This window comes from Delphinapterus leucas, chromosome 5 (genome assembly GCF_059928025.1).
Source record: "Delphinapterus leucas isolate spDelLeu-1000000601 "Yukka" chromosome 5, BTC_Dleu_Yukka2, whole genome shotgun sequence".
NCBI classification, from domain to species: Eukaryota; Metazoa; Chordata; class Mammalia; order Artiodactyla; family Monodontidae; genus Delphinapterus; species Delphinapterus leucas.
Window position 1 is genome coordinate 28,138,089 of NC_143133.1, and position 20,185 is coordinate 28,158,273.

Here is a 20,185-nt window from a genome sequence, read left to right on the forward strand (position 1 = left end):
GATTCTGGATCTTTCTCTGAAATTCTCTAGGCTTTGCCATCCTCCCTGTGTTTGGTTTATCCTCAGCTTGACTTTTCTCATGACTGCTAGAGGCCACTGGTTCACTTTCTGGAAAAGAGAGCATTTAACTTCCTTAACCACTGACTGAAAGTTCTGACCTTTGCCCTGACTGGATCACTTCTAGACCAGTAGCTAGGGGGAACGCTTTGCACTGTAGAAAGAGGGATGGGATAATTGATTTTTTAAAAATTCCCTTTCAAATCTGATGACTAAATACTGGGAGAATGGTTCACCATTTGAGAAACTACAACTCCAGGCTTCATTGTCCTCCTGCCTAGTGACCTCAGCTAACAGAATACAGGTTTCCCTTGCTATCCAACAGTAGAGCATTCCTATGAAACGTTTCGTGAGCTGATGTGGTGTAAAGCAAAGAAGCAATTATTTTAGGACACCTCTTGCTAGTGAATGCACAAAATAAATCTCCATAAGGCACAGATGCTCACATACACAGTTCAAAGCTTTGGCGGCTAGATGAGATACTGAATGTAGTTCCTAGGGAGGGAGCTTGGCAGTGCCGCTGTCACTGCTCAGAGTGCACAACTTCCTTTGTAACAGCTCGCTGCAAAACAAACCCTGAATGCTATTTTCACTTTTTGCCTTTTTTCGTAAAAGCAGAAGTCCTCTTTGGATTTCTTTTGGTTAGTAAAAACAGGTACTAATGCAGGTCTTTAGTAGAAGTGAAGTGGCATAAAGCAAACCTTCCAAAAGCAGGGCATACCTGTACACCTCCTTCCAGTGAAAGTTCTAGGTAGGTCTCTGGATTGGTTCATTTGCCTTTTCTGAACTAATCTCAGAGGATAAGGGGGTGAAATATTCCAGTTGGAGGGCCAGGGTTGTGTGTTTGCAGCTGTAGAAAGATGGGAAAGGTCAGCACTACCCAAACCATATGGAATGAATTCCCCATAGCTACCATAGTTTGCTCCAGTCAGTTTGCCTGATTAATGGAGTGATACCATTGTTATAAAATGTTCTCCATTTTCTGCTTTAGAGAATATTTCTATATTCATTTTCATCCTTTGTAGAACTTTTGCAGGCTCAGCGGCCATGGCTCATGGGCCCAGCTGCTCTGCGGCATGTGGGATCCTCCCGGACCGGGGCATGAACCCGTGTCCCCTGCATCGGCAGGCGGATTCCCAACCACTGCGCCACCAGGGAAGCCATAAAATATATTTTTATAATCTGTAGACCTAGATTTTTAAAAACTCATCTTCCTTTCATTCTTATGTAAAGGATCAGTGACTTCTTTATTGGTAATCTGTAAATTCCTTCAGAGCAGTAGTTTTTTTTGTTGTTGTTGTTTGTTTGTTTTAAATTTTAAAGGGATTTCTCTTCAAGACTTCTTATTGTCAGTCTAATCATGGATTTTCAGTAGTGTGCTAGAGCTAGCTCTTTCTGGCTCTCTAGAGTCAATAGCTGAATATTCAGGAATTTGTGAGCTGGTTGTTAAACCATTAGTACTTTGAAAGGTCCAAGGGGAAGTATTTACACCATGGAAATTGGCAATGATACAACTTAGGATCTCCTTCTGCCCACCCAGCCCCCCCGTCCCCGCCCCCCCGTCCCCCCCAATCCCCCCTGCCCCTACCCTCCACAAGACAGTTAGCCAGTTGAGGCTAGTATGCTACTAGTCTTATATCAAAACATATTATAAAAGGTTTTTCTTGTGTTACAGTTCATCCTCTAGGGGGTAGACTTTAATTCCAGTTAGCAAATTTGGTCTGCATTATTACCCAGAAGCTCTAAAATTTGCATTTGAGGATTTAAAAGAATAAAATTATTAGGAGATTAAGTATCTTTCTTATATAATATTGAGTCCATTACATTTTTTTCCCCCATTTCAAAACCTGAAAGTCTTAAAAAGACAAGCCACAGATTGGGGGAACGTATTTGCAAATAATACATCTGGTAAAGTATTTGCATCTGGACTATATAAAGAACACAACTACTCAGAAGACAAACCACCCAACTTAAAAATGGGGAAAAGATATGACTAGACATTTCACAAAGAAGATATATAAATGTCTAATAAGCTCATGAAGAGATGCTCAACATTATTAGTCATTAGGAAGACGCAACATAAGACCGCAATGAGATATTACTACTTACCCACTAAAATAGCTATAATAAAAAAGATTAACAATATCAAGTTTTTGTGAGGATGTGTAAAAATTGGAATTCTTATGTGTTGCTGGTAGGAATGCAAAAATAGTGCAGCTACTTTGGAAACAGTTTGGTGGTTCTTCAAAAAGTTAAACATAGAATTACCATATGACCCAGCTGTTAGAGAACTGGAAATGTGTTCACACAAAAATTTGCACATGACTGTTCATGGCAGCGTTATTTATATTAGCCAAAAAAGTGGAAACAACCCAGAAGTCCATTAAGTGATGAATGGATAAACAAAATGTGGTATATCTACCTGTACATTCAGTAATAAATGGGAATAGTTACTGATACATGCCACAATATGGGTGAACCTTAAAACACTATGTTAAGTGAAAGAAGCCAAACACAAAAGACTACATATTGCATCCTTTTATTTATAAGAAATCTTAAGAAATGATAAATTTACAGAGACAAAAAATAAATCAGTTATTGCCTAGGCCTGAGAGTAGGAATGGGAGTGACTGCAAAGAGGCACCAGGGAATTTTGGGGGGTGATGGAAATGTTTTTAAATTAGATTTTGATGGTGATTGTACAGGTCTATAAATTTACTAATAATCATTGTATACTTACAATGGGCAAATTTTAGAATATGTTAATTATGACTCAAGGTGTTTTAAAAGCCTGAAAATCACAAGTTCACTTATATATTTCTCATTAATAAATGAAAGTAATAAATAAGTATTCAAGGTATTTAACCTTTCAGTCTTCAGATTCTTTCAATCTTTAATGAGGAAAGTGGGTCTAGAAACATTCAATAAGTGTACTTGTCTAAAGAATAAAATATTTACCACTTTGCAGTTTCAGAAACTGGCTTCCTGAATGAAAATACTTTTGAGTTACGTTATAATCCAATGACTACTTATGCAGAAATCAAAATAAGAAAACTGAGAGATAGTGCCTATGACATGTTTGCCATGCAGAAAAAATGTTAACGATATGAAGACATGATTAAATAAAAACACTCACACACAGACACAGAGGAAGGGATTTATTTTCAAGGATAACTTGGGCTTTCTTTACCTAATCTTATTCTGTGGGCTCCTGAAGGAGGCAGTGAATGAAGATTTACCACCCAATGGCAAAAAGACCGTCAAAACCTGACATAAACCATCCAGGAGAGATTACTATTTATCTTTTTTATAGTATTTTCAAGTATGGTACATTATGATTTCCTTTTGGCATTCCTCTTGTTATTTTACTGTCCTGATAATCAGAAAGTCATCCTTTGCACCATTTGAATTAAAAACCTTCTACACCTTACCTTGGGACAAAAATAGGGAAAAGCTTTGGCTCTGTTCTGAAAATGTGCTGTGGCTGAACGGACAGCGGTAATTTCTAAGTTTCTACTGACTCCTGGGCTGTGTAATGGGAGGCCCTGAGATGAGTTTGAAATAGAGAGTTGGAGTGACTTCAGTTTTTCCACATAAGAAAATATGAATTTTTTTTTTCCTATGTGGGTTGGTACCAGGAAGAGAAGAGCTAAAAGCAGGAGGCAGTTTTAGAAATGATCACAGGGCTTTTTAGGAACAAGAATTTAAAACTTTATTTTTCAGATGTTTATATTTCTCCAGGGTAAATTCCCTCTATATTCCCCAGAACTTGACAAAGTCAGCTCTTCTCAAAAGCATGTGTGAAAGTGTGTACATAAATGTTTGTTTTGGGTGGTTGAAGGGATGAGACAGAGAAAGCAAAAACAGAAGGTGAGTTCCCTGTGTGAACCCATTTGGGCTGAAGAATTAGCAAATGCAAAGTGGTAATTCAGTAGATGCAGAACCAGAAATGATCATAGGACCTTAAGCTTCCTGAAAATTCTTAGAGATTTGGGAGAGAGTAAAACTCCTTGTTAATGGGGTAAAAAGAAAGCATCAAAACATTTTGTTTGTATTAACACATACTATTTCTTTTGTTTTCAGAGGACAATGAAGAGATGTATGGTGAGACGTATATATTGTGAAATACTTGGACGTACCTCCTCCTTTGGCTGTATGAATACTATAAACCTGACACAAGAAAAATTTTTGGAGAAGAGAATTGGCATCTGTGTAGGTGTTTAAAACTGCCCTATAGTAATATTGAAACCATGCACCCTCAGATTGGGACTTGAACCCATGTACTGGGACTGGAACCCGGCCAAAACCCACAGTCTTCCAAGTGAGATCACACACCTGGTTTCAGGATTTAATGAAGCTCAGGTTCTTGATGTCACATCGCAGAAAGAATTCAGTGAGAGATAAAGTGGTAGGTAAGAAGTGGATTTATTTAGAGAGAAGCACACTGCACTGACAGAGTGTGGGCCATCTCAGAAGGTGAGAAAGGCACCAGGATATGGGGTTGTCAGTTTTTATAGGGGTGGGTAATTTCATAGGCTAATGAGTGGGAGGAGTATTCCAACTATTTCAGGAAGGGGTGGGGATTTCCAGGAATTGGGCCACTGCCCACTTTTTGATCCTTATGGTTGACCTTGGAACTGTCATGGCTCCTGTGGGTGTGTCATTTAGTTGATGATGTGTCACAGTGAATGTATACTGAGGCTCAAGGTCTAGTGGAAGTTGACTCGTCTGCCATCTTGGATCCATTTGGCTCTAATCAGTTTATGTCATGTCCTCGGGCTATGTCATTCTTTCAAAGGCTGTGCCCTGCCTCCTTCCCTCCTGTTTCAGTATTACCTTTAACCTTGCAACAATATTAGGGGAATGAAGCCAGACATAGTTTATGCTTTTAGGATACCTGCAGTATAATCTATAAATTATATTCACTTCTGTGTATCCCCAGGTCTGCTCTCCAATGCTACTCTACTCACTCTCACTCTGCTAACTGATTTCCCCAGTAAGAAATTCTAGATTTCTCAGGACTTCCGTGGTGGTGCAGTGGTTAAGAATCTGCCTGCCAACGCAGGGGACATGGGTTCGAACCCTGGTAAGGGAAGATCCCACATGCCTCGGAACAACTAAGCCCGTGCGCCACAACTACTGAGCCTGTGCTCTAGAGCCCATGAACCACAACTACTGAAGCCCGGGCGCCTAGAGACTGTGCTCCGCAACAAGAGAAGCCACGTCAATGAGAAGCCCACACACCCCAATGAAGAGTAGCCCCCGTTCGCTGCAACTAGAGAAAGCCCACGCATAGCAACGAAGACCCAATGCAGCCAAAAACAAATAAGTAAATCAATTAAAAAAAAGAAATTCTAGATTTCTCAATAATGTGCTCATACTGCTATTTCTCAATTTGTCATTTAGGACTTAAGTTTTCTCAGTGTTTGGTTTGGGCTAGGGATTCAGAGCAGGGAATTAGGTGATTACCAAATTGTTATGGGGGTGGGCAGGCAACAACTGAGTGGAGGCAAAGACCACACAGGACTGTTGGGTTCAATGGTGTACCTTGCAGAGTGCATGGCACACCCATTAAGTCCTGAATAGACATTGGAATGTGAAGTCTGCCCGCGGCAAACATTCTTATCTGTCCAACCTTGTTTACCAGTAACCACAGCTACAAGGAAATGGGCTTTGCCTCACTTCTGCCTTCCAAATCTCAAGCAAGTGCATCTTATGACAGAGCTTAAATTATATGCAGAACTGTAGCGTCAAGACCAATTGGGAAATGTGGTCATTTTTATCTTCCTAGCCTCTGTGATTAAGGGGGTACATTGAAAGGGTGAGAATGTATGTTGAAGATCAAACGATCATACCTAGCACACTCCCAAGTCCCACCACTCTCCTTCCCTTCTACTACATTGCTCGATGTAGTAACACAATAAATTTAGGTTAAATCAACTCAGTGTTTACATTATTATGACTGTGCAAATGTAAGCCACATTGTATATGACATCACTCCTCTTTTTCATATAATACTTTTCCCTGCAGTTAATAATTCTCTCATCTTTTCATTTGTCAGATTTCCTTGCTAATTTTTCCAAATATTACATCTCTGTCACATGCCCGGCAACAACGTTTTGAATATATTTAAATGCAGCATGAACTGGGGAGGAGGGGTAAATGTGAGGGAGTTGGATTGCATGTCCAGCTGCTGTTGAAAATAGGGTGGAAAAAAGTAGTGTAGAGAGTAGGATAGAAAAAAGTCTCCGCTTCTGGTATTCAGATTTTCTCTTAATCCTCTCCTCTGTTTTCAGCCTTCCACCCGCCACACTGTTCTCTGGTTTCATGAGAGTCCAGTGCTTCTCTGAGTCCATTTCTAGTCCTTGATGGGTGAGGTGGGAAGGAGATCTAGACTGCCAACTGCTTAATGTACAAACATACAGACCTTCAGCTGGGCTGTGGCTTCAGCTTGACACCCCCCTCCCCCCACTCCCACTCCCCCACCCCCACCCTTTTCCATGTGAATTGGACTGTCTTAGCCCTGAGCCTCTAGCCTACAAACTGACTGGTTTACTGGTATACCCCTCTGCAGACACTTAGGTCACACTGCTAAGTTACTTATCCCTTCTCCATCTTCTTTTCCACTAAATTTGTTAAAATATTTTCTGTCTGCTGTCGTCCATTCTTTTTTTTCTCATAGTTTATCTCCTTTTAATTCTTCTTTTTTTTTGTGGGGGTTATGAAAAGAGAATAAAATTTTAAAAAAAACATGGTCAATTAACTCTGCTTAACTGGAAGTCTTTGCCCCACGCCTCTCCCCACCCCCAAACCAACCCGTATTTTCTAAGTAAGCCTTATCTGATTTTCCTTAGATAGTCATGGAATCTTAGAAATGTTTTAACACATTTTTAGATGTAAAGAAATTAAGGCTCAGAAACGTTAAATAATGCATTTAAGATCAGATAGCTAGAAAGTGGCAGAGCTAGGACCAAAAATTGGGCCTCATGATTTTCTATGGTAGTATCAGCACCTGGAAGCCTGACTGGAACTGTAGATGTACTATAAATACTGATTAAATGAATAAATGATTTTAATAGATTCTCATCCAAACTTTTAGTGAACTGTCCTATCAGACATGCTGGTAATATTCTGTATCTTGATCTGGGCTCTCATTTTATAGTGTGCTCATTTATCAAAAGTCTTCTTCAGATGAATCTTATCTCATGAAAGGGCAGAACCTAGGAGATAGAGAAGGGTCAGGACTTGCATATGGGGATGAGGAAAATATTGAGTTGATGACGATCCTTCAGGGTATGTTGTGGAAAGTCTGGCCTGCAATCAGATAGAAGGCATCCAGAGGCATTGATGCAGAAAACAGTCCAGCCCAGTGGTGTGAATTGTATCAGGGAGATTGAAGATGTAACAAATACAGTCAATCAGATGGAGTGTGGGAAAGGAATATAAAAAGCTAGAACTAAAGCAAATAAAAAGCAGTTGTAGATTATTTGTAGATATTAGGGACTACAACCTGAAAGGGAAGATAGGAACCAAGATCTAAAACATTTGGCAGGTTTTCAAGAATAAATTATGATTCATTACTTAAATCATCTCCAGTTTTCTCATATTCTTATAAAACCATGATGATGAACCTAGCTTGAGTGCTCTAAAGGTGTGACTAATGTTTTAGTTAGTACACTACAGTTTATAAAAGAAATGAGATAAGAGTACAAAAACAAACGTGATGCATTATGTAAAAAGACTGTTAAGAAAAAGTACAGTGCCTATTTTTGTATATTTTAATTTTAAACAATTTTAATTTAAAAAATATAAATTACTCATGACTCTACCACTTTTTTGCATATATAAAATATTTTTATGATGTAAAGTTACTGAGAATGTCCAATTGGACTGCAAACATTAGCTTCCACTATTGTTTAAATATTTTATGGATGTATGATAAACATACAGAAAAGTGATCATATTGTAATTGTAAAACTCGATGAATTTTCACAAACTGAACACTTCTGTGTCATGAAACCCAGATCAAGACACAGAATATCACTGGTATTGCAGAAGCTCTCCTTGTGTTCCAAAGTCACTAACCAAACCCTCACCATCTTCCCACAGGTGACTATTGTCCTTCTAAACATCATACATTAGTTTTATCAGCTTTTATATTTTTCTTAAGAGAATCATACATTATACACTGTTTTTGTATTTGGCTTCTTTCACTCATTGCTCTTGAGATTCATCTGTATCATTAGATATAGTAGTAGATCATTCATTCTCATTTTTTGTATAGTATTCCATGTTGAGAATATATTACATTGTCATTGAAAATTACCATGAATTTAGTGGCTCAAAACAGCACCTATTTTAAGTTTCACAGCTCTGTGAGTCAGAAGCCTAGGTACAGTGTGGCTCTTCTGGGTCCTCTGTTTAAAGTCTAACAAGGCTGAAATCAAGGTGTTGGCAGGGCTGGCCTCTTATCTGGAAGCTCTGGAGGTGAATCTGCTTCTTAGGTCATTCAGGTTGTTGGTGGAATTAAATTCCTTGTGGTTGTAGGACTGAGTTCCCCAATTCCTTGTTGGTTGTCAGCTGGGGTTTAGTTTTTGCTTCTCAAGGCTGTGCATTCCTTTTCATGCTTTCTGTGTGGCCCTCCAGAAACAGCAAGTCAAGTTCCTCTCACACTTAGAATCTCTCTTACTACCCTTTCTGCTGCAACTCTGACTGGCTCTTCTGCCATCCTCTTTTGCTTTTGTGGGTTCATGTGATTATATTGGGCCCACCTGGAGAATCCAGGATAATCTCTCCATTTTAAAGTCAGGTGGTTAGTAACCATAATAATATTGCAAAGTTCCTTCACAGCAGTATTTTGATTAGGTTTGGTTAAATAACAGTGAATAGTGATCTTGAAGTGGAAGTTGGTATCTTTAGAATTCTGCCTACCGTAGTTGGTTTGTCTATACTTGCATTATTATCACAGTCTTAATTACTATAGTTTTATAATAGTTTTTGATCTGTGGTTGTGTAAGTTGTTCAGCTCTGTTCTTCAAGATTATTTTAGGTAGCATATATATAATAGGAGTATTAAAAGAAGATTGATAATGGGACAGAAGCAATATTCAAATAGATAATGGCCAATATTTTCCAAAACTGATGAAAACCATCAGAGATAGATATTGCCAAATTGCCCTTCGAAATTTTTGCAACAATTTACTGCTTCATTAACAGTGTATGAAAAGGCCTATTTGTTTCCACTCATGACAACACTGGCTTTTAATTTTAAAATGAATACTAATCTGATAGGTAAAATATGCAATTTCCTCACTTTGAGTTCCATTTAAAAAATTATGAATGAAATTAAGCATTTTTTGTTTGTTTATATTAGTTTCTATTCATATAGAAACTGTTGCCAGTGGTTTGGTTTTGTTTGATTATTTATTGTCATTCAGAGAGTTTAGAAATTTATGATGTTAAACAGTTTACTTTTATGGATTTTGTGTTTGGGGTTATGTTTATAAGGGTCATATTTCAAGATTAAAAAAGAATCCCTCATTTTTTTTTCCTGGATATTTTGTGGTTTCTGTTTTGTTTTGTTTAAATCTTTGACGTTAAATTTAAATTTATTTTGGGCTAAGGAATGAAGCCACTTTTTTGAGAAATCATACAAAGGTACAAGGCCCCTTCACTCTCCTTAGGCAACTCTTTCCCCTGACCCCTACCCTGCTCTTTTCTGGAGTATTTTCAAGGAGTGAAGAGCTTGTGAACTGGAAAAGGCCCCTATCTCCAGAGCAAAGATGGGATCATGACAGAAATATTGGTATCCTGAGGGTATGATATTCTGTATTTGCTATTTTATAGCAAGTGTCACAGTTGAAGCTCATTTAGCTTTATGAGCAGAATAGGAGTTTCAACGTAGGCACACAGAATCTTAGGAATTCTCTATCTGTAGACAAGTTCTCTTGCTCAGCAGCATTGTTAAGGAATGCAGGAAGCTGGACGGCTTAGAACCATTCACAGCCTAGTTGTGCATTGGGTCAGGCACACAATAACTTCCTTTCAGCCTTTTCATTTTTTGTTCAAAGGTAAAGGCTTTATTCAAATATGTTTTACTAAAAGGTACCATATTTTAGAGATTGATCTATAGATAGGTTTGTATGAAAATGCCACGGGGCTAACCGTGTGAGAGAAATCTTCCTCTGAGCTTTCTGATTTCAACATCAATAAAAAGAATCAAGCAATTAGATCTAATTCCATAAACCTGCTTTTGTAAAAATGTTCTCATGAGCATTGGTGGTAGGATTAAAGACCTAGCTTATCCAAAGGGAAGGTAAATGAGATGCTATGATAAATAACTAGCTTGCTGCTTATCGTTCAGAATGTCCTCATTTCTATTTCTGCAGTTTTCCTCTTTTGTGAAGCCTTACTAAAATATACTATCATCAGAATTTTTAATTGTGTGCCCCTTTTGTACTTCATTTATTACTCAGCTCACGAGAGAATATAAACGGAATCTCAGGTGTCTAATACGTTATTAAATCATAAAATCAAAAGGTATCCTTGAGGACAGAGTCTAATATGTTCTCTGATTTAGTAATTGCTCTACAGCACCTGTGGGTCTTCAAAGCTCTTCTTTCAATGACAGTAAACTCACTGCTTTGTGAGGTAGTCTGTGGTTTTAATGTACAGTTTTTTGGTTTTTTTTTTTGTGGTACGCGGGCCTCTCACTGCTGTGGCCTCTCCCGTTGCGGAGCACAGGCTCCGGACACGCAGGCTCAGCGGCCATGGCTCACGGGCCCAGCCGCTCCGCGGCATGTGGGATCCTCCTGGACCGGGGCACGAACCTGTGTCCCCTGCGTCGGCAGGCGGACTCTCAACCACTGCACCACCAGGGAAGCCCAACTGTACAGTTTTTATTATAGGAAATTTATTTCTTGTTTTGGCATAAATGGACGTAAATTCAGAGGAGAATAATCATGGTGGTGAAGGGACAAGGAATCATATCATATAAGGAATGTCTGCATGAGCCTGGGGAAGCTTCTTTTGTTGAAGAGTATACTCAGGGGAGACAGACAGCTGTCTGAGAATTTGTAAAGGACCATCCTCTGTAAGGTGATGTACTGGGGCTGGGACTTCATATGAAATTTTGGGGGACAGAACTCAATGCATGACAGATGTATAAGGGAAAGTTGGAACTATAGGATAAAGCAACTGGTGGAGCTTGTGAATTCTAGAAATTGCCCAGGTCAGTCAATATTTTGCAAAATTTCTATTGTTGTACTTACTACTGCTGTGTAACATATTACTCCCAAATTAGCAGCTTAAAATAAACATTTTATTATGCTCACAGATTCTGAGGTTCAGAAATGTGGATGAGGCATAGTTCAATGGCTTGAAAGCAGAGGCTCATACTTTGGGGCCTCGGTTGAGAAGACTTGGTAGCTAGAGATGGCTCAAGGGGTGGGGGCTGGAGTCACTTGGGTGTCTTCTCTCAGTTCCCTGGTGGTTGACATTATTTGTCAGTTGTGACATCAACAGGGGTGTCAAGTGGACCACCTCCACTTGGACTCTTCTTGTTGCCTTGGCTTCCTCAAAGTATGGCAGTCGCAGGGTAATCCCCTTTCTGTAGCATCAGGGGTCCCAAAGTCATTATCTCAGCAAACAAAGTGGGGGCTGTATTGCCTTTTCTGACCTAGTCTTGGGAGTCATGCAGTGTCACTTCTGCCACATTCTATTGGTTAAAAATGGGTCACATGCCCACCCAGATTTTGAGGAGGGGATATAGGCACTATATCTTTCTTGACATGAAAATTTCTGATCATTAAAAGAAAGAAGGAACACATATCTCTTTAGAGGAAATTTAAATTATAGGACATATTGTAAAAGACCGCATAAGGGAAAAACAAGTTTTTGTCTTGCTTTTGGAAAGAAATAGAAAACAGATTGCATGCAGAAATGCCACTTCATCTACTGGTCATGTGTGTCTTCCCACAACATAGAATAATTTATGCTTTTAGAATTAATCCCATATTACTCAACATCCACTGGGCTTCCAGGAATTACCTACCCCCCTCCAAAAAAAAAAACAAACCCAAAAAGTTTTAACAGAAAAGTATGAAATAAAGAAGAGCAAGTATAACCCAGTTTTGCTTTCTTCTGTTTTTATGACTTGTCCAAACAATTACACTAGCTAATTTATTTATTTCATAAAAAGTCCTAACCCTGAGCAGGCCAGGGATTTTAGCTGGCCTTGATATAGTCACCCTATGGCCTTTGCTTTCTGTGTAATTCCAGCTCTCTGTTGACTCCATAGCTCTTGTTTTACGTCTGCTTCAAAACATATCATAAATCGTGTACACATTTTATCAAATAAACTGGACTCAGTAGTGTGTGAATTATTTTTATTCTTTCCTTTCAAATCTGCTTTTGGACTTACTCTTTCCTGCCCTGGATGAAATATTTGGTAGGTAGAAGGGCTTTCTGGTTCCTTCAATCACAAGAAAGTCTCATTTTAGCAAATAAAAACTGTTGTCAAGTATAGTATCAAAATTTAGGATTCTTATCTAACTTAGGGTTCTCCTGTCCCCCAGCTTAGGCCTGACCAGGAACGGGGGAAGCATGCTCTACCTCTTTAAAATTTTGTAATTCTACTTCCTCTTCCACTCCTAGGTATGATTTCCCATTTCTCTGGAGAAGAAATATAAGAGGTAAGAAAGTTTTACTTGACTGATATAGTTGTATCTGGCAATAAAGTGGGAGCGGCATTGCCTTCTCTAACCTAGCCTCAAAAGTCCTGCAATGTCATTTCTGCCACATCCAGCTGGTTAAAAGAGAGTCACAAGGATACCCAGGGTTAGGGGCAGGGGACATAGATAAGACGTGTGTCAAAGATGACAGCTAGACAGTTGTTGACTCGTATTCTCTTGGGGTGCTTTTTTTCCTGGGACCCTCCTGCTAAAGGACCTGTGACTGCAGTTCCCTTTAAACAAGTAATGTTCCCATATCTGGCTCTTTTTGAGTCCCCCTTTAGCCATAAGCTTCCAGCAATATGTCTCCCTACTGGGGGCCTTTGGCTTCTCCAGGCTCACCTCTCACACACCAGGCTGCCTTTCTGACCCTGGATCCACATCTGGGTCCCAGGAGACAAACTCCTTTGCCTACTGTCATTGGAACTGTAAATATTGCTAACGCAGCTCTCTCTGCTATTTACAGACTAATAATATTTACAGCCTTGCATCTTTGGACTTCCTGCAACAGAGGCAGAGTCCAGTCTCTGGTCTCCCAATCTTCAGAGGCTGTAGGCCAAGTTTTTTTTGAGAGGTTCAGAGAAGCTCCTGTCACCTGGATTAAGGTGAAGGAAAGTACTTTTTCCCCTCCTTCCCCATCTCCTCCCCTCCGTAGCACCCAGAACAATTTCCAAAGGCCCTCCCTTTATTGGCTTTTTCAGTTTCAATATTTACAGAAATGGAGGTGGGAGATTAAACAATGTTGGTAGACTCAGTTTCACAGTCCTTAGGATGTATTTCTTCGGAGGTCTTGCTTCTTAATTTGGACATTGTGCTTAGACTTTAGGGCCACTGGTGAAACTCCAAGACAAAAGAGTTCTATTTGAATATCTTACTACCCTTCAGCTAAGATTAATAAAGCAGAATGCCCTTTTCCTCATAGTGGGGTTTAATAAGTTCTAAAAATGGTTGGTCAGGCTTGCCCAAGTTTAGAGGAAGGATTTTTCAGGAGTATTTCAAAGCCAGTGGAGGTCACATGGCATTTTGAGACAAGTTTGTGAGAAGAAACATATGAAGGGAGCTTTGGCAGAGATTTCAAGAGGCCCGTGTTCTCTTTGTAATCCAAATCCTTGTTTGTCTCCTCTAATCTACTCTTTACAGTGTGGTGAAGGGGTCATTCTAAAGTGAAAATCTATTTGTGTAATTCTCCTTTAATGTTTTCTGTATCTCCTTAAAAATAAAGGCCAAGTTCTTTAGTTTGACAAAGAAGATTCTTCAGGATCTAGCCCGTGGCAATCTTTGAAGCCCTAGCTCTCACCAATACACTGGAGGAAGAAAGAACCCAGGCGTGGGATAGGATGAATGAATGATCAGAATTATCCTTCTCCTTCCCTAATCACTCCGGCCAAATATGGCAGGTGCCAGGAGGGAAAGGAACCAACACAGAATTGGACTGAGATTGACGCTTTAAATTTTGGATTAGGTAAGGTTAGACATTAACAGCTGGATGTGACCACCAACCTATGAAATCTGCTTAAGATGTTAAAATATAGGAAAGAGAGATTTTATAGTGCATGGTGAAAAGGAGTAAAACAAAAATTGTTTCATGTTTCTACTCCACTAATTTTAGATCATTCGATAAATAATTTTAAAAGACCTTAGGGGAGTGGTGAATGGAAGTGTGGAAGTTGGCAGGTTTGAGTACAGGTTTATTTGTAATATAATTTTGATGAGAATTTGAAATTTGAAACCACACTGTAAATTATCTAGCAATATGGTTTTTTGAATAGACATTCCGGATTAAAGAAAAAAATTGATTTCAGAAGAGGTATATGAGGTCAAGTCCATATTATAGAATTTTTCCCATTGCTCACTAAGCTCCACCATGTTAGACTTCCTCAGTTTCTTAATGTGGCAAGTTCTTTGTTGTCCTAGGGCCTTTGCATGTGTTCTGCTTAGAAGACCTCCCCTCCGCCGCCCCCCCGCCAAATCTTCTCCTAGCTAAACTCTGTGAATCCTTTAGCTTTCAAATAACATATTCTGTTTTTAGAGAGATCTTCTCTGACTCCCTCAGCGTAAATTGGGTGCCCCCTTGTTATAATCACATATGTTCCCTCTGTCTTTTCTTTCTTTCTGGCTCACTATAATTTGTAATTATATATTTATTTTTGTGTTTATTTGTCTCATGTCTGATTTCACAATTAAATGATAAGCCTCATGAAGGTGAGACTATAATTGTTTTATTCATCACTATATAAGCAACACCTAGCAGAACGCTTGAAACAGAAAGTATTCAATGAATATTTTTTTTTGAAATAGGAATAGATCAAAGTGTTTGCTTGATTATGCTAAAACTTTCACAGTATTTCTGTGACGAGGCTACCAATAGTGAGAGAGAATGAATAATTTAGAAAATGGATATTTCGGCAACTTCAATTTAAGTGGTGTGCAGCATAAATTAAAGGATAGAAGCACAGGCTTGAGGCAAGGGATTTAAAAAAAATTCTTCAAGTAGCCTCAATGAATAGAGCTGGATACTACTTGTGAAACAGACTTCATTTCTTATGCTCCTTGATTCTACATCTCTGAGAGGCCTTAAAGGACACTTATGAAATGACCTATTGTAAAAAAGAAAAAACAAAGTGATTGTAGGGGTAGGGATCTTTCTATTTTGTTTGAAACAAATTGTGTATGGTGGAAAACATGTAGAACTGAAATTAGGACGCAACAACTCTAGCCTTTATAATGATTTTGAATCAAATAAATATTGACTAAGAATGCTTTATAAATAATAGTATAGTAACATGCTGTGGAATAAGAAGTGGTCTGTGAAAGGAAAAAAAGGCCAGAATTTGAAATCAAGAGGTTAATTTTCTTTTTAATATAGAGCATTTCTTTATCATTGTTATTAAATCCTATAATGGAATAGAAATATTTAGCATTCACACAATGATTCATAACCTTGCAATTTAGGATATACCCAAAAAGTACCACATGGGCTTATGTGAGGAAATTATTTTATAAATTTTGGGGAAGTGGGATTAGGAAGAAACGAGGGTTAGAATGAAGTTTGGTTTGTAAGGTCACAGGGAAGAAAATTTGTTTATTTCTACCCACAAATTGAGCCAATTTCCAGACGTCAGATTACTAGCCAGGTTCCAGAGGAAACGGCTGTTGACCTTTACATCTTGTTCACTGCCACTGAACGTTGAACTTTCAAGTTGCTTTTGGCAGGGGCATGGGGGAACTCTCCTTTGTCCCTGCTCTTTCTGTGTAATATCCAGATGGCCTCAGCCATCTATAACAGACGTGTCCTGAAGTGCCGTTTCCTGGAATAACAAGCAGTATGGCTAATATCCAACTTTGAACTCTTATTCTTGCCAGGTGCTGTGAGCTAAGAACTTTGATATGGATTATTTCATTTAATCCTCATTAGATATTTCTGATGTAGGTATTATTATCGTCATCTCCATTTTATAGATATAAACTGGAGGCTTAAGGAAGCTAAGCCACTTACCTAAGGCTGTACAACTAATAAGTAACAGAGACAAGGTCTGAACCCAGGTGGTTTGATCCTAAACCCTGTACTGCCTCGCTTAATGGCTGGTCATCAGAGAATTCACTCTGTGATGGATGTAGTGCAAGCTTAATGGCTAGAATTGTAGATGAATGTTTAATGCTATGTGATCTACATTAGACTTATGCAGGTGAGAGTGAAACTGCCACAGGTCAGGAATGTTTGGCATAAACAATCTATATTGCTTGTTCTTCATGTGCAAAGTACTCCCTAAGAACCCTGCAGCCACTCCAATCTCCCCAGATCCAACGATCAGACTTGTGTATTGGAACTGGAGGACTGCTGCTAAAGTCATTAGGTCGCCTTGTTCCTCAGGTGTCTGAAAGAGCAGGAACTGGTAGACTGACTATTATTTCCCTCCTTCTCCACCTCTCATGGGGTAAAGCTTGGGAGGGGGGGAACGGTACACGCTCTTTGAGAAAAATAGAGAGTACAGCGGGCTACTCTTTCACCATCTTCTCTTTGAGACCTTGCATTGGCTCAAATCCCCTGAGAATTACTCCTGAATAGAAGACCATCATTCTTTAAGTTTTTTTTTTTTCTTTCTCTGAATCATTAATGCCGCAGGTTCTGGGAAGTCTTTGCCTACACAAGTGCTTCAGTGCCAACAGTCTTTAAGTTAAGTATAAATAATTGAGTATTTGTTTTGGAATTTGAGTACATCCCAATTTGACTTTAACTTCTTATTACAACAGGAAATCCAGAAATCCACTATTTCCATTCTTAAGATTTTTCTTTTTTGGTAACTCTAAATATTTGAAAATGGTCATGGTGAGGATTAATTATATAAGTGTTTCCCCCATAATCTTTGTGAAGTGTGAACATTGAAAGAAAATTAGAGTTCAAATGAAGCAAATCATGTCATTCCAAACTGAATGAAGGACTTTTTTGTTTGACAATATGGAAAGTTTTTGATGAATTATTATTTTAATATGTAAAATATTAAGCACAAATGAAAAACTAAAACATTATCCATCAAATACTTGTACCCAAAGTCTAGCAAAATATCATGAGAGTTAGGTTCAGTTGAAGTAATCTCCACCTCAAGGATGGTGTTCAAAGTTATCACTGCCCTAGGAGAGTTGCTCCACACTCCTGACCCTTGATCCCTGATTGGGATCCCTGGCTCCAGACACCCAACACTGCTTCACCTTATTTTATTGTCTCTCAGAATGCCCTAGAATGGCTCTCTTTGCTTCCCCAAGAATCTCTGTTATCAGCTCCTCCTATTCTCGGGGTCTCTGACTCTTGGATTTTGGATTTTATTTATTTATTCATTCTGCACTGCGTGCGGCTTGTAGGATCTTAGTTCTCTGACCAGGGATTGAACCTGGGCCCTCGGCAGTAAGAGCACCGAGTCCTAACCACTGGACCACCAGGAAATTCCCTGGATTCTATTTAAAGTTGCTATTATTATACTGTGTAGACCCTTACTTAAAACTGTAGACTCTCAAATTCATATACTTTCTTTTTCAGAATTAGATCCTGAGAAAAATAACAGCAGCTCCCTTCTGCTTTCATTCTTCCCCCCTTGACAAAATAGAAACCTAGAACTCTCAGAATGAAAATATTCTTTCTCATAAATTGGTTCTACTTTCCTGTTGCAACTGCCCTTGATCAATGTCTTGTGTGTACACTTAATTCTGCTTCCCTCAGCAGGGAATTCCTGAGTAACAACTCTCAGAGAAGAATCAACTCATTGCAATTGCATCTTATCCACTGACCAGTGACTCAGGTAAGAAGTTTTGTTTTCCTTAGTTTTCCCTGATGGGAAATAACTTTAAACATACTTCTTGCAATATTTGAATATAACTTTAAGCTAATGCACAAAGCTTCAAAGAAATTTCACTTTTGCTGTGGACAACTTAGGCTATGTTCATGCTCATTTCACTTTTGCTGTGGACAACTTAGGCTATGTTCATGCTCACCCTCATTCTCTCCTAGTTTTATTCTCTAGGTTTCATTTCTTAGGATAACTTAAAGGAGACAGGGTGGACTTATTCATTGGACATAGTAGACACAGGGTATAGGGCCCATGGCACGGTTAGGGGCCCACAAAAATATTTTAACTCTGTTTTAAGTTCAGTAAAAAAAAAAAAAAAAAAAAGGAAAACATTTAGTGATTAATCTAGCCTGGAGTATATGTGTCTTTATATCAAAGCAATCATAAAATATTTTATAATTTATATGTTTTCTGGAGGAAAGAGCCCATGAAGGCAATAGAACCTAAAGTTCACAAAAATCAGAATACACATGGAAATTTGCTAGCTGCTTTACTGCAAATAAACATCTCTTAACTTACAACCATATTTGACATCCTTCAGATTTTTATGTTTGTCGATTTGATGATCTGTTCCATTTCTGGCTAAATTATGCAATTTATTGGTCATAAATTAAAACTAGCGTAGTGTGTAGAATTCTGAGTAAGGACAATACATAAGCCTTCAGATATTGATCTGGTATTTTAATTTGGTTTTAGTCTTTCCTTAACACAAGTTTGTCTTGTTCTTTTTTTTAAAACAGGGTACTAAATTTACTATCATTGGTAATACGCTTTTTTTTAAACCAAAACCACAGTGCCACCTACTGGTAGTTTAAAGAACAGTTCTATATGCATAGATTAAGGGGAACTAGGAATTGAATCCTGTGGCTCTGGTAATTTATAAAATGAAGAGAGACAGCTCACACTACCCTTTTCTCCTCTTGATGATTCAGTGTCTCTTCACTCTGTCTTTTAAAAGTCAGGTTTCTACTGAACCATAATCTCGGAACTCCGTAATCTCTAATCTCTGAAAATCCTGATTTTTCCTCAGATTTGTCTTTTCAGCAGCTAATTGAACTGGATGTCTTTTCAACTCCAGGTGGAAGTGGTCAGTTACATTAAGGCTGCTGTTAAGCCATCTCCTTGCACAGTACCTTGTAGAGTTCAGGAAGTCTACCTCTGCCTGATCTCTCACAGGGTGATTTTCAGTCTCACTTTGTCTTTATTTCTAGAAACTGCCTTCTTTGTCTACATCTTCTGGTTTTTGAAGTTCAGCTCATTTACCTAACTCCCATTTTTGTAATCTATCCCTTTCTCTGTGGAAAATTTCTGACTGACCTATTACTGGCTTTGGAATTTCTTCTTGGCTATATTTTTATCCTCTGGCTGGATATTTCCTGACATTAACTCTCAGATGCTGTATCCTCTTAAGGACCTAGAGTCTCAGGTTGGACCAGTTCTTGGTCTACCAATAGTTCCCATACTGTCTGCTTATCGGAATGTCTGGTGACCTTTGTTACAAGTCCAGATACCCAGGTCTTTGCCTAAGAGATTCGATTGAGTCAGTCTGTTGGAGGCTCTGGGAATGTGCATTTTGATAAATATCTTAGGAGATTTCTGGTGCAGCTGTTGTATTTGGGAACCACAAGTCCACAGGATAGTCTCGTATTTTGCTATCGTACTTGTCATTCTTCTGTATGCACTTTCCTCCCTCCTCATTCTTTCTCTTCTTGCCCCTTCCTAGCTGTAAAATTTCTTCTCATCTTTTAAATAAGAGGTCAAATATTTGAGAGTCTCTCTTACCCTCCTCTTGCCTTTCCTTTTCACTGAGCAAAATTAGTCTCTCATCTGTGCCACTATTCCCCAATTAGAGCCCATATCACATTGTCAGATTCACAGCCTGAACCAGATATTTACAACATAGTAAGATAGCAAGTTATTTTTATAATAAATTTATTTATTTATTTTTGGCTGTGTTGGGTCTTCGTTTCTGTGCGAGGGCTTTCTCCAGTTGTGGCGAGCAGGGGCCACTCTTCATCACGGTGTGTGGGCCTCTCACTGTCGTAGCCTCTCTTGCTG

At 38.8% G+C, this 20,185-nt stretch overlaps 1 long non-coding RNA gene and 1 other non-coding gene across 2 annotated transcripts; one reads left to right on the top strand and one right to left on the bottom strand.

Annotated features, from left to right (window-relative positions):
- Nucleotides 1-1,699: 1,699 nt before the first annotated feature.
- LOC111186114 (uncharacterized) lies at nt 1,700-18,938 on the top strand. Its single transcript, XR_002647751.3, has 3 exons — nt 1,700-4,269; nt 12,712-12,749; nt 18,001-18,938. It is a non-coding gene; the product is annotated as an uncharacterized LOC111186114 (long non-coding RNA).
- Nucleotides 17,654-17,725, bottom strand: TRNAK-CUU (transfer RNA lysine (anticodon CUU)). The gene has a single exon. It is a non-coding gene; the product is annotated as a tRNA-Lys (tRNA).
- Nucleotides 18,939-20,185: the final 1,247 nt, after the last annotated feature.